Source organism: Serinus canaria, chromosome 1A (assembly GCF_022539315.1).
Source record: "Serinus canaria isolate serCan28SL12 chromosome 1A, serCan2020, whole genome shotgun sequence".
Lineage (NCBI taxonomy): Eukaryota > Metazoa > Chordata > Aves > Passeriformes > Fringillidae > Serinus > Serinus canaria.
In genome coordinates, this window is record NC_066314.1 from 41,423,038 (window position 1) to 41,437,833 (window position 14,796).

Genomic DNA, 14,796 nt, shown 5'->3' on the forward strand with positions numbered 1-14,796 from the left:
AAGGATTTGTATTAAATATCACTAAATGAATACATGTTATCTTGAAAATATGTCTATATGACTAAGTGCTCCTAGGTGAATGTCCTGCTAATTCAGGGAATAGCAATCAAAATTTGTGACCTGAAACATGACCCTTGAAAAGGATGTTGCACGATGATATATATATACAAAGAAATTCAATAATTTGTTACTTGCTGCTTTGTGGTTAGCACGTGAACTGAATGTATGATGATAAGAATTGCTGGCATTTGACTGTATGCTTAATGTATGGATAAGAGCCAGTTAAGAAGGGCTTGCTAAAACTGTGAAAGAAGGCAGTAACTACTGGAAGACTGTATGATGGGGCTAAAAATGTTTTTGCCTGAGGAAACAGAACGTTTTACTCTTTGCATTCCAGTCACCTTATTTGGGGCTTTGATAACCAACACCAATGTTATGCTTGCTGCCTCTGGTACCCTGTATTTATGAACCTCAGTCTGATCACAAGGCAAGCCTTAGGAAGTATTAGACTCTGAAGCACAGTTATGAGCAGACTCGTTGGAGGTCAATTACTCACAGTCTTTTGTGATGCCTGGCTGACAGTGGAGTTGCCTGAGTGCTCAGATTGGTGAGTGTATACCTGCTACATATAAATGCAGCATTGTACTTGCATACTTTTGTACCTGCCCATTTCTGGGACTTCTCAACAGGTAAGTCTTCCATTCTCATGAATGTACTTTATCAAAAGAGTATTTTGAAAGGTGTTGTTGGCCTAGTTGCCCAAAACACATCCAATGTTAGCCTGAATTGTGTGAATGTTTATGGATTGCATATGATGATTTTGAAATGGTATAAAACTTACTCCATTTCAACACAAAGGATTCAATGCACTTCAAGCTGATGAGCTTAAACTCACTCCAGATATTCCTTTTATGTGTCATACTCTTTCCACTCTGGTGTTGGGCAAGTGTTTCTGTCTTTGTTTTCTAAAATGACAGCAGTTCTTTTGTAGACAGTGTACAAACACTTCTCTTAAAGATAAGTTTCTCCAAGATTGTAAATGTTTATTTTCTAGGCTAACTTCCTCCCTACCAAATTAGTTTAAAAAAAAAATGACTATCAAATACAAGGTGTTTTTTTAAGGTGGTATAATTTACTGAAGCTGAGTGGGTGAATGTGCCTGTGCCCAGTTAAAAATTATTATTATGTGAACTGCTACCTGCACATATGATTTTGCAGCAGACATTTTCTTTATAATTACTCTCATCAGAACAATACTCAGTGTAGCATATATTAGACATATTGGATTTTGCCAAGGCATTTTCTTACTCCTTATCAAAAATGAAGGAAATCATTGTCATTATATTATCAATCACTTCCTCCACTTTTCAGTTCTTCAGAAATTCCCAGCTCAGGAAACTTCTGATGTGTGCGATCCAATTCAGCAAATTTACTACACAGTTTCCCAAAAGAATCATTTATATGCCTGTTTAGATTAGCTTTTCATAATCTTCTTTCTGAATTCCCATGCACTTCAAAAATAATAGTAATCCAAACAGCTGGAAATCTTCTAGTCAACTACAAGCAAAATTAAGAACCTTACCAGTAATTCAGCTTAATAAAGTGTGTTGGAAGTAAAGTGTGCTGTTCTTTTTAGGGGAGCATCATGGCTGCATCTGATATATATTCTTGTTAAACCATACTTTTTTTTCCAACTGAAGCAATATGTCACAGTTGCTAAAATGACTATCTGAAGAGCTAAGTGTATAAGGTAAGTTACCATGTAGTATATTTTTGACTCAACAAGCTTGGTTTATCTAAATTAATATCTTCACTCAGTTGTTTAGAACTTATCAGTTGTGGTCTTTTGCAAGCTGTCTGTTTGTACTGTGTTTGCATGCAGAGAAATTTTGTTTCATCATACCAATTTTGAAAATTCATTAAACAGTGACAAGCTATTAATTTAAGTATTTGCATACAAAATTGGAATATAAGTACCCATCCTCTTATAGGTATGAATTTTCATGAGGTTTTAAATTCAATTTTGTATTGATATGTATGTGAATCACTGCAATGCATATGTAGTAGTGACTAGAAATTGCCTAGTTTTGGAATTGCTACTGTACCTATTTAATTACAACAAATGTTGCTCTTCTGTGAAACTTTGGTTTTACTAGTTAAGCCTTAATTTCCAAAAGAAATGGGAAAAATTAAAACCACAGCACTACATTTCACTGTCTGAAACCTAGACCCTAAAAAGGGTTAATGTGGCTTCTTCCCCATTTTCTTACTCCTTGACTTTCTGCATTCTGATTTCATATACCCATGCCAGGAGTATTTCTTTCAATGGGATATTCACAGTGCAATTTCCTTTAGCAACTCTAGCTTGAGCCCTACTAATCAAAACCATTGTACCCAGAAAATAATATACAATGGGGGCTAGGTTGAGCTTTGCTGGCTTCCTTACACCCACCTAATTTCTATATCACTCACCATACTCAACAGGATGAGGGGAAAATAAGATAGAATAGGTGAAGGTAAAGGTGAAGGTAAAGATAGGAAGATCACTTGCCAATTATCATCCTGGGCTTAAAAGACTCAGGAAATATTAATTTTTTAGCAATTAAAATTGCAGTAAGAAGGTGTGATATACAGACCAAAACTAGACCACCCTGCTTTTTTCTGCTTTATTCACTCTGAGCAGTGCAAAGGGATGGGGATTGGGGATTGCAGTCAGCCTGTAACAGCTCCTTCCTCTCTGCAGCTCCTTCCTCCTCAAGCTTCTTCCCTTCTGCAGCATGAATCCTCCACAGGCTGCAGTCCTTCAGGATAAACCTTCTGCAGAGTGGGCTCCTCTCTGCAGGCCAGTATTCCTGCAGGGCATATTCACCTGCTCCCATGTGGGGTCCTCAACAGGCTGCAGGGAAATACCTGTTCCACCATGGCCCACTCAAGTGCCAGCAGGCAAACCTGCTCCAGCACCTGGGGCACCTCCTCCCACTCCATCTTCTCAGACCTTGGGATTTGCAGGATTGCTTCTCACACATCTGCTTCCTCAGTGCTCCCTGCCTGTGAGGTATTTTTTTCTTTCTTAAATGTTTTTTCTCAGAAGTGCCACCAGCTTAGCTGGCAGGATCAGCTGTGCCCTGGGGAGGGCCCATTTTGGACCTGGCTGGACCCAGCCATGGGTGACATGGGACAGCCCCCAGTTTTTCAGGTCACCTGCTGCATCTCCCTCATTGCCAACACCTTCACACCTACATCCAATGCAAACAGTACACCAAAAATAGCTAATGAGCACAAATAATGAATAGGGTCACTTGGCAACTTTAAAAAAAATGAATATATTAAATCAGAATTATCACTCTAACATTTAATCTTTTATTTCTCTCATAATAAAATCTGCACTATATATTCATAGATTTTAATTATGTTAAACGTTATTGAAATAAGGTTTCATTTGGTGATAATAATGCAAATGGATTTGTGTTCTCTATGGGAAATATTAAATTGTCTCAGTTAAATGTGTCTGTGATAACTTCACACAGAATCCCAAAGGTGCCAGAAGCAATGCAAGAAGTGATGACTAGAAACTCAATAAGGTCGACTTAATCTGTTTTCACCGAGACTATTAATTAAATGTTACCAATATTTTTGCAAAGTACAGAAATGACCTTGGGAAATTTCTGTTAATCCCTGTAGACACCATGACCTCAGTAACAAGAGTCTATTTTTCCCTTTTAAGACAAAGAAATGGAGGACAGAATGGAAAAAATATTTGCCATTTCACCTTACAAATAATTTCTGTATTCATATCCAGAGTAACCCTCTCCATTTTTGTTTGTATGCACATGTCTAATTTAAATTAATTTTTTTTCTCTCTGATCAGAGTAATAGCTGCATGAAAAAGTGTGGTTTGTTGTCATTGCCTCTTAGAGGGATATGTAGTGCACAGGAGCTAGGGGTTTTTTGTAGTATTTTCAGATCTTAGTTTTTGGGGAAAAAATAGCTGCCTGGCTGTGCTTATACACAATGCATCATAAAATAATTCTCCTTATTTACCTTTCTCATTAGAAGACTTTTCAGAACAACTATTGATTTATTTATTTATTAAATGTTTTAAATCTATTTTCTCTTTTTTTTGGTAGTTGGCTTTTGAGCCAATTTGAGTTCTTGGTAAGGTGCTGAAGGGTATACTACAGGGCCAAAGTAGGCACTGTCTGCTTTTCCTCTTCTTATCTGAAGAAATTCAGGACTGGCAGTTTTTGCTGTAGAGGTGTACAAACTATTTAATTGGCACAGAAATTAATAAAGAAATGTAAAATATCACTGCAACTGCTATATGACTTCTCAGCAGAAATTGGAAACAATTCCCTGAAATTAGAGTTGGTTTCAGTTTACACATATGAGTGCAAACGTTCAAAACTTTCTGAGGAGAAGGAACATATTATACCAAAAATGGCTTAGGCTTATATATAAGTGGAGTCCCCAACTGTTCCAAACAATAAAGAAATCAAATTATTTGAAGCTGTCAGTGTTTTTGAGACTAAAGGGTGTACATAAATTAGAAGTTTCCAAGAACATTCACACAAAATAATCAAAGGATGAGTAAATATTTAGTATATGGAAATCCAGCCTGTGTAGTGTTGCTTAGCTACAAATGAGGGAAAGACTTGATCACAAATTCAACAGGAGAGCTTTTTAATTTATTAAGCAAAGTTAGAACACTGACCATAGGTTAACACCAGGAAGAGAGATTGTAGAAATGTCATGTGTAGTTTTTGCCACCACTGCAGTCAAGCTTCTTCATCACTAATATCTTTAATTATACTGTCATTTTATATAAAACTGAAAAAAATCTTTTTCTAAATTCATGTGATCCAGTTCAGCCCTAAATTACTCTGAAATATTGTATGGCTCTTGTCACACAAGTACGACCAGGAAGCATTTTTTCTGATTTCACAGTCAATAGAGCTATAAAGGCCACCTTAGAAGTAATGTCATTTCAAACAAGATTCTTCAGATAATCAGGTGATCCTGTACTTTGTGGACACAGGATTGTGCAGCTAGCTCAGTATTTGTAGATAACTTTTTCTCTTAAATAGACAAAGCTGATAATAATGGGAACTGAAATTTGGTCACAGAAAGAGTATTTTTATTATCAGGCAGAAATAATTATAAATTAGAAAATGTGCTATGAAACATTTGTTTTATCAGAGGTAATAAGCATTTATTTACAAGGGTGGCAGAAACCTTGCCCTGCTCTTCCTGAGAATTCTGTAGCTTACATAGGTTACAAAAATAGTGGTAAATATTAGGGTCCTCTGAGGCATGGAAATAAAGTATTCAGCACCATATCACAATGAAAGTGTTAATTGTTATCTGCTTCCTGGTTTTATCTTTGTGGAGACAATGATATAAGACTGTATGACTTTATTGCAAAGGTATTCAAAGCATTTCTGCTCAGGAGCAGGTAAAACAGTCTTGAGTATGAACAGAGGTAATAGAGATAATTGAGATAAGCTTTTTTTTTTTTCAGTTGTACTGGTCATGTCATGAGAGAAGCTAACTTGAAAACTGAGAAGAAAAAGATCATGCTTTGCTTGAAGATAGATCTAATGAACTTCAGATGCCAAAGAATGATGGGTAGCTCTTGAGTACTTACAATGAGGAGAATGAAACTATTGAAATGAATGAAAAGGAGAAATAATTTCTGAGGGAAAATTGTAGCAAGTGTAAACATATTAGTAACAGGACTATTGTTTAGTTCACTGTTCTTCTGTGGAGCAGGTAATAGTTTCCAGAAACTAGTGAAATCATCATCTTGATGATTGACTAACTTTTTTTTTATGTGTTTAAAGGAAAAAAATACAAGTCTGTAATGTAATGTTTGGATTGCTCTATACTCCCACTAATGATTTTTATGTCTTTAGTGGGAAAATAGGTAACTCTTCTTATATTATTCTCATTTTTATGAAAATACCTGTGTATTTTTGCTAAAATGAAGGGTGTGTACATATCTGGCAATTCTTGTAACTTCTATCTCTTCCTATTTTTTCTAAGTCAAGACATAAACCAATATTTTTTTTTTTTATCATTCACCTACTGTGCCACATTTCCATTTATTTTCTTTATTGGTAAATATGAATAGTAAAACTATGAAAAATCAGACATGTCAAAAGACTGACACTTTAAAGACAAACCTGAATTTAAATCTGCAGGGTCAATAGTCACAGGGATCTTCATGAGAATCATTTTATCCTAAGTCTGAGTCTTAGACTGGTCTTTCCTAACTAACAGTTCAGATAACCCAAGTTTATTGGGGAGAGCTATAACTACGTGGTTCCCAGAAGTTCTGGTATTCATAACTAGCATCCACAAAAAAGAGATTTAAAGTATGTTTGTGTAACTACGTGTTCCTGGACTCAGAATACCCAACCTAATATCTCCAGAAAGGAGGCTGTGCATTACCACAAACCATGTCTCATAAAATAAATTAGTGTAGCTGTGCTTCAGCCTCAGCATCCATATGGAAAGCACACTGTGGGTGAACCCCATTGGAATTGTTTTCCATCTAATAAAAATAATCTTCTTAAGAAGCATCTGAAATATTTGTTAGACAGAATTATTACTTATCTAAATATTTTCATCAGATCAGTGTATTAAGTTATTTTTATGACTGGAGCACATGCTGAAGAGATGCAGCTGGGGAAATAGGCAGGGGTTTAATATGCAACCACAGCACATCAGAGGTGATATTTTATAGTGCACAGCTAGCAAGGGTCTGACAAGAACAAATGTAAAGACAAAAATGCTCACAGCTTTTAGACTTCCTCCTTCTCTCAAATGCTCACAGCTCTTTCTCCCTGTCACCAGAAAATCCTGATGTGCTGTCACATTCATAAGTTGTCCCAACTTATTAGCTGTGTCTCTCTGGTCCAGTTAACATTACCCATCCTCTTTGTCTAAAAGTTTCAAAGCTTTTATTTCCTCTGCAGTATTTTGCATGAAAGTTTTGCAGCATGCTGAGGTTTCTCTCATGTTTCAGTATGGTTGTTGCCTTTCATCGCAGCAGCAGCAGCCCGTGTTTATAACTGAGCAGTTCAGTTTGTTTGCCCAACTCTCTTTGCATTCCTGGGACTTACAACTCACTGCAATATTAGTTCTTGTTGCCAGGGCACTTTGTATAACACTTGACTCTATTTTAATATACACCTATTTTTGGAGCAGTGCAATGAACAGAGATTCGCCTTAGTCGTTTATTTTGCTCAGACATTTATTTGGAAGATATTAGTTCTGTTAGGGTATCCACAGATGACAGATTTCTCCATTCATCGGTAGTAGACCAAATATGGCCAAGACCAGATGCTCATGGCTTAAATGTGAGCACAGAAAGCCTTAGACTCTGTGTGTTAGATTAGTCCCAGATAATCTGCACTGATAATACGTGTTCTCAGTTTCCTTCTTTCACGCTGCGTTCAGTTGCTTGTCTGTGAGAACAAATTGGCTGTAAGCTACTACTAGTGAGCAGAGTACTCTGGTGCCACTCTGTACCAGCTCTGGGCTCATATGCCTAATTAGCTAATATTCATCAGCACAAAAGGGTGTTGCTCTGAAGGGATAAGACAAAACTTCTAAGTCTGTACTGTGCATTTATATAACCAGTATACTAATGTTTGCCTTTGGCTGAACTGTCTGATCTCTTCTGCATATGCTGTACAGTCTTACTGAGGCTGCCCCAGGCTCTCTTGAGCAAAAAGTCATGAAATCTCTGGCTTCTTTAGCAAGTATTACATTGGTTGGCAATTACAGCCTCTGTATGCAGGCAGCCTGGGCTGGAGGCTGAGGTTGTCTTCCCCAGCTGTGTGGTTTAAGTCTGAGACAGACATTCCCACAGGAGGAAAAAGCAACTAAACACCATCACCAGTTAAACAAACTTTTCTTCTCTATTCTCCTAGGAATGTTTTGTGTTACCAGTATTTGAGTAAGGTTTGGCTTTAAATATCAACTGAAGTAAGGTACCTGACTGCAGAAAGAAAAGCAGTCCATAAAAATGGGAATTGTGTGTATTCAATGCACTGGGTGACAACACAACCGTTCCATGGAGTGAATGAAAGCTTTGTGGAAAGACTAATTCATGTTCATTAAAAAACAAAGTCAAATTACAGGTGATTGAGACAGTATTGGGAAGTTAATCTGTATTTTCACACCATTATACAATGCAGAGATTTTCCTCTTCATATTTTATACAAATAACACAACAAAACCTTTAGAGCATTCACCACTCTTAAATTTACCTTAATCACAGCCAGTAATTCCTGCTTCACTTTCTCTCTCCTACTTTTTCCTTGTCTATAATTTTCTCCCTATTACCTCAGATACAAACCAGTATGGTAAAATACCTTGCTAAAAATGGAATATTTCTTCTTATCAAGAGCAGTCATTTACCGCAGAGTTATATTCAGCTTTTTTGTTTTCTTCAGTCATTGTCTCTGGTAGACTTAGTGCATTTCTGCAGCTTCACAGATTGACTGGTATTAAAAAGTAATGCAAAAATTAATATATGAGGAACCTCTGAGGCCAGTTCTCCCTAGGGGATCAAGGGAAGTATGTGGATGGAAAAGGGTTTGGTTCACCCGTAAGGGATGTATTTGTCTGGGTTTGTTTTTTTTTGTACAGCAGTTTATCTTATACTATCTAGCTGGAAAAATAATTTTCAGGTGTAAGTAATAACTTCTGGTGTCCGTATCTCGGATGTGAATGAGAACATAATGTCTGAACAGTACCTCAGGAAGACATTATCCTCAAAAAGTGATAGAACCAAAAATATTTCTAGGCACAAGAACATGTTCAGTAATGTCAAACTCTTCCCCCAACAGCTATGTAAAGAAAAAAACAGTATTTTCTCCCTTTAGACCCACTGTTCCATCTTGTACAATGATGCTGGAAGAGTTCAACTTTCCTCCTTTTTCAATGAGTGAATCTAATAATGGACTTCCATGTAGATGTCTGAAAGGCATCTACATGGAACTGAAAGGCATTCCTGAACCTAGGGAAGGAGCATGCTGCTCTGCACAGTTATTTTCTTAAATGAAACATAATTGTTAGCACAAAACCTTCCAACAGTTTTGGAATGCATATTGTCACTACACGTCTCTCTAGGGAGAGATGGGAAGATGTGCAATACCACAAAAACAATAACCATGAAAACAAAAAACACCATTAACCAATATAACTTTCAAATAGATTTATGTCCATCTAAACATATTCTATTTGCGTATCTGAGACAATTATTCTGAAATGTAGACCAAACAGTGGCATATTCTACTATTATACTCAACAGTGGCATATTCTACTATTACACCCCAACAAAAGTTTTGGCAGCAGATAACACACTTTATCCATCTCTGCATGTGGTAATAGACCCGAAGCTGTCATTTGTCAGTGTAATGACAATTCCTGTATTCCCTGAATGCCTAGAGGAAAAGGTTTAACTGCACATTGTTTCTGGCTAAGGGGCAGTCATCTAAAAAGCTTGACATTTAAGCCTCTTGTTAGTTTCACAATATGTGGGAGATCTAGTACAGTATGTTCCTGCAAAAGCCCTGCTTAAATCTGTGGACAGTTTCTCCCAAGCCATGTTCAAAACAGAGAGCATGCATAAATTGTTTTATTTAGGTTCTACAGCCAGGTATCAAAGGACTGAGGTAACGTCACAACGGATTATTTTAAGAAAATAGATTTAAAATTAAAAGTGTGAAATCAGCTGGGCTCTGCAAACTTTCAGGACTTCAGTCCTTTCTGAATACTGCAGCACTGGAGACCAGTTGATCAGAAGAGGATACTGTGATATGTAGAAAGGAACAGATGCCTACAGTTTGCTTTTCTCTTTTCTACTGTATTTCAAAGTTTACTGGTATAGAAAGTCCATAAACCTCTGACAGAGGTATGATTAGGAAGTAAAATGCAATGTGCAATGAGCTACCTAGCCTTGAGGGAGCAATTTGAAATCCAAAGTAGGTCACAAGTCAATTTATTTTGTAGACTTGACCTTGTACTCAGTGGATATTTAATCCCATCACAAAACCACCGGATAATGTTATAAATACCAGTTTTGAAACAGCCCTTTTGGGACAATATCTTTATCTTGGCAACTGGTGTCTGCTGAAAAGATACCAAGAGTTAGTAAAAATACTATTCTTCTAAAATACTATTCTCCTGCATGATGTGCACTTGCATATTGATAGGTCAACAGCTGGATGTTTCAATTACATTAATGTCTTAGATATTTGAAAACACACAGAAAATGTGACTAGAAACACAATGTAGGCATGAAAACTACACCTTTCAACACTACAGCTCCTTCTTTGTTTAAGCAGTAATTGTTATATTTTTTGTTTCTTCTACCTTTTTTCTTTTTTCCTTCCTCTGTTATGGCCACTGCCCTGTCCTGCTACTGGGGTGTAGCAACAGCCAGTGAATAACCCTTCTATATGAATAGCATTAGAGAGGAGTCCACCATGAAGAGGTCACACCAAATGGAAGCACTTGTAGTGAAGGATAGAATCTGTCCATTGAACTTTGCATTTATGATCAAATATTATCAAATCAAGAATTTTGAGATCTGGGGTTATTCCAATGATTAACATGTACCTTTTCCTTAACCTGTGTTGTTCTTACTGAGGAGGAGAAAAAGAAGAAAAAACAAAACAAAACAAACCCCCATGTGCTTCGAGATGAATTAACTGTAACTGAAATTCTTGGCAGCTTTGAAGACAAATAGAGTCAGGCAGACAGTGCTTTGTACCAACAAAGCATTCCATATTAAACTTCATTTTCTTTCACATGTATTTGCTCTTCTTTCTATTTTTAAAAATAAAATGTTGGAGGATAACAGTTTGACATTGGGGTGTGGTCTTTTTTTTCTTTTTCCTCTACAAATTAATGTAGATTGCAAATTAAGTGCGAGGTTAGGCTCTTCAATACAATCCTTAAAAAAGTCAACCCCCAAATTTTAAAACTCTGATTCAGAGTTGTTCAGTTAACAAGAGAGTGCACATTAAGTGCCTGGAGTAAGGAACAAATTAGTTAAATTTTTCAAGTTTTCCACTGAAAGCATGGAGCTGATTTTAATTTACATTATTGAAGACCAGGGCACCCCTCAATACTAGTGACAGTTGAGAAGCAGCCTGCACCTGTGGCAGGGTCAGCCTTCTTTTGACTATTGTGGCAAGTTAGGAGCACATGGACCATAAGGACCCACTCCAGCACTTCTCTGTGGTGTCCCAACAAACTTAGCTCCAAAAGGCTGAATAAGTTTCGCCAAGAATCCAAATTGGAAAGGAAAGGAGACCCACACATACCAGGAACTTCTGTGAGAAGGAAAGAAGTTATGAGGAAGGTAGGTTAAAAAAAAAGAAAGGTTAGATAAGTTTATTTGACTATTCAAAGCAGTTGAGTATTTTCCATCAGATGCAGGAAATCAAGTAATGCATTTTAATGAAGAAAAAAGTGCCTTCAGTAGACAATACTGCTAGTGTATTAATAATATACTTTATGCTTTAGCTTCAGGCCTATAAATATTTTGTTTGACTGCTGTTACTGTTGGTTTCCACTTTTCTCATCATCTATTTTCTCCATCTATTTGTTTTAATAAAAACTGAATAAAAATTGTAATTTAGCAAGTGATTTATCTTTCATAATCTAGATATCTAAAAGTTAATATAAAATTAGACTTAGGCAGTTGTGCAGGCTTTCCCTGTAGCTGGCAGATATAAAGAGACACCTTCAAATAATGACTCAACCCCTTCATAACATATGTATTAGACAGATGGAATTAATTAAACCTATTTTTTCTCTTGCTGTCTCTCTTCACTGCAGAGGGTGTGTGCATAAGGACTGCGAACCTCTTGTCCATCTTTCAGACAGTGGAAACTAGGTAAAGCTAATTCTAATTCATCTGCATGGCTTGAATAATTCCCTATACAGTGGAGTCCTGAGCTGGTTGATGTCTCCAGTAGTTATTGCAAACTAAATAAAAGCAATATATTTGGCAATAATTTAACTAGAGTGGAGTGAGAAATGTCTCTATTTTGTCTGCTGCTGTGTAAGTATTTCACATCAGACCATACATTAACGCTGAAAGAACCAATAAAATAATAACTCTGATCCCAATATGTTATATTATGTTTAATTGCCTTCCCATTCAAGAAGGAAATGTGATCCTAAACTGTATAATTTTTTATATATTTAGCTAATGCCTACCATTTTTAATGTAAATATTTTTTATGGTGTAATTTGTGTAAGAATTAAATGTTGAAATGGAAAGGCATTGCTTTATGTAGCCAAACATTTTTGCAGTAGAACTCTACTTTGTCCTTATGAGAGGCTTTGGTGTTTGTTCTTAAAATAAAAATTGTGACAAAGTATTGCAGAATAGAGCTGTGGAAAAATGCACAAGATCACAAAAATGCTTATTCACTAGGTAAATGAGCTGAAAAACTAGTTTTGTATCCCTTGTCTTGGTAAAGAACTGAAAAATATCTGTTGCCACAACACAGTCTGCACTTACTGCCTTTTTCTTCAAGGGTCATTAAACATTTCAGATAATAATTGACCTAATTCAGTTTAAAACAGTTAAGAATTCTGATCTTCTAACCAATGTCAAATGGGTAAAAATAAATAAGGAAAAACTGTAGACCACATGAAAATACAGTAGCTTAACAGTGGTGTCCCCTCTGATGTCCATCGGTATAAGCCCAACAGGGATCAACAGCAATTTTTTGCTGGTCTAAAGTGGTGGTTGCTGGTTGCCTTTGGGGCAAATTCCTACAGTAACTTCTTTTGCAAGACATTGCACAATACTTTTGAAAAAAAAAAAAGTGACACATTTTATTGCACTGGATGATATAACTTAAAATCAGGCAAGGTTGAGAGTGCATGGTGGATGAAACAAAAGCTTCTGGGTTTTCTGTCTTACAAGAGACATTACATCTTATGATATTCTGCATATCTGTTAAATAGGCATTTCTTCACTTCTTTGTCTATTCCTAGGCTATGACCTTAAGATCATAAATCCAGTGTCATTGGCCTCTGAACTTAATAAAAAAATTATGTTTGCCTAAGACCTAAGATAATGTACAGCACAACACTTTAACTGTACCCTTTACCAAGGAATAACTAGAGAACACCTAGTTGCCCTTCTAGCTACTTCATAAGCATTTCCACTGTTACTAGTATTCTCAGAAACATTGCTAGTTTCATCAAGTTCTTTCAAAGCATCAGAAAACTGTAGGCCAAAGAGCTTTATTAAATGATATACAGGAAAAGTTAATAATACACTGGTAATAATATTAGGCTGCTGTACTTCAAGGACTATTTTAGGATTTTTTCTTTACCACCAGGAGAACCACAGATGTGGCTGTCTTATTGGTGGATCAAAAGTTAACCATGAGCCAGGCTCTTTTTGGTGGTGCCCAGCGATAGGGTGAGGAGCAATGGCCTTAAACTCCACCACCAGAAGTTTCACCTCAACATGAGGAAGGACTTCTTTACATTAAGGGTGGCAGAGCATTGGAATAGGCTGCCCAGTGAGGTTGTGGAGTTTCCCTCTCTGGGGACAATCAAACACAGATGGACATGTCCCTGTGTCACCTGCTCTGTGTGACCTTGCCTTCCCAGGGTTTTGGACTGGATGATCTCCAGAGCTCCCTTAAAAACCTAAGAGTTCTATGAGTCTGAGGTTCTGTATTTCTGTGAAACTGCTTGATAAACCACACTGGATTCTGTTACACGGATACTTTGCTTTGCATTTGCTAAAGACAATATTTTGCCGGTATTAAACAAGCTAAAGAAAAGCTGCAGCTGTGACAATGACTTTACAGTTTATCTCTATGCATGAGGTACTGCATAAGGCTAGAACATCATAGATATACAGAATTCTTTGGGTTAGAAGAGACTTTTAAAGATCATCTAGTTTCAACCCTTCTGCCACGGGCAAGGACACCAGCCCAGGTTACTCAAAATCCCAGCCAACCTGGCTTTAAACGCTTGCAACCACAGGGAATCCATAGCTCTTCAATCTGGCAATCTGTTCCAGCATGTCAACAATCTCATAGTTAAATATTCTTCCTTATATCCAATTTAAATCTAACCCATTTTAGTTTAAAACAATTGTCTCTTGTCCTGTCACTACATACCTTGGTAAAAGTATCTCTCCATCTCTCTAATAAGGCACCTTTATATACTTGTAGAATGCAACAAGGAAGGGTGGGATCTGCACAGTGATCTGCAGAGTGCATCCATGGGTTTGGCTAGAACTCTTTTGGTGAGCCTAAGAAGGCAGAAGGAGAGCAGAAACAGAAATATGAATCAACAACCACTCTAATGCTTACTTTTCCATCACAGGGTTGGTTCAAGTCCTTTCCTTCAAACTTCCCCACCATTCAATTTTGCCTACACTGTTGAAAAAATTTTGTACCTCCAGAGGATGAGGAAGGCAGGATCTTGGGGGGAGTTTAAAGAGCAGGGAGCATGGTTGCCACCTGCTGATCATGGTAACTGAAGCATCCTGAAAATGTCACTGGAGTCCTGTTACTAGGCTGCACAGTTAAGGGATAGTCACCTCTCCAAAGGGATGAAAAAAAATATGCCAACATATACTCTCTGGGCTATCTGTCTAGGTGTTTGCAGAGCATCTGTGGAAAGTGACTGTACATTGGAGCAGATAAATAACTCGTGATTTTTCATGCCTATTTTGGCAGCAAGTTTGAAGCTAAAAGCCTATTGTTAACGTAGACAGAAGAAATTTGAAAAAAG

General features: G+C 37.0%; 1 long non-coding RNA gene across 5 annotated transcripts in view; it reads left to right on the top strand.

The window, feature by feature from the left end:
* The first annotated feature begins 490 nt into the window (after positions 1 to 490).
* LOC127060470 (uncharacterized) overlaps positions 491 to 14,796 on the top strand; it is a 95,349-nt gene continuing 81,043 nt past the window's right edge. For 2 of the 5 annotated variants that reach the window (XR_007779627.1, XR_007779631.1), the window contains exons 1-3: positions 498 to 689; positions 1,637 to 1,750; positions 11,860 to 11,917. This is a non-coding gene — a long non-coding RNA (uncharacterized LOC127060470). Of the gene's footprint in view, positions 690 to 1,636; positions 1,751 to 11,859; positions 11,918 to 14,796 lie in introns of all 5 variants that reach the window. The other 3 variants (XR_007779629.1, XR_007779628.1, XR_007779630.1) reach the window with 3 other exon arrangements.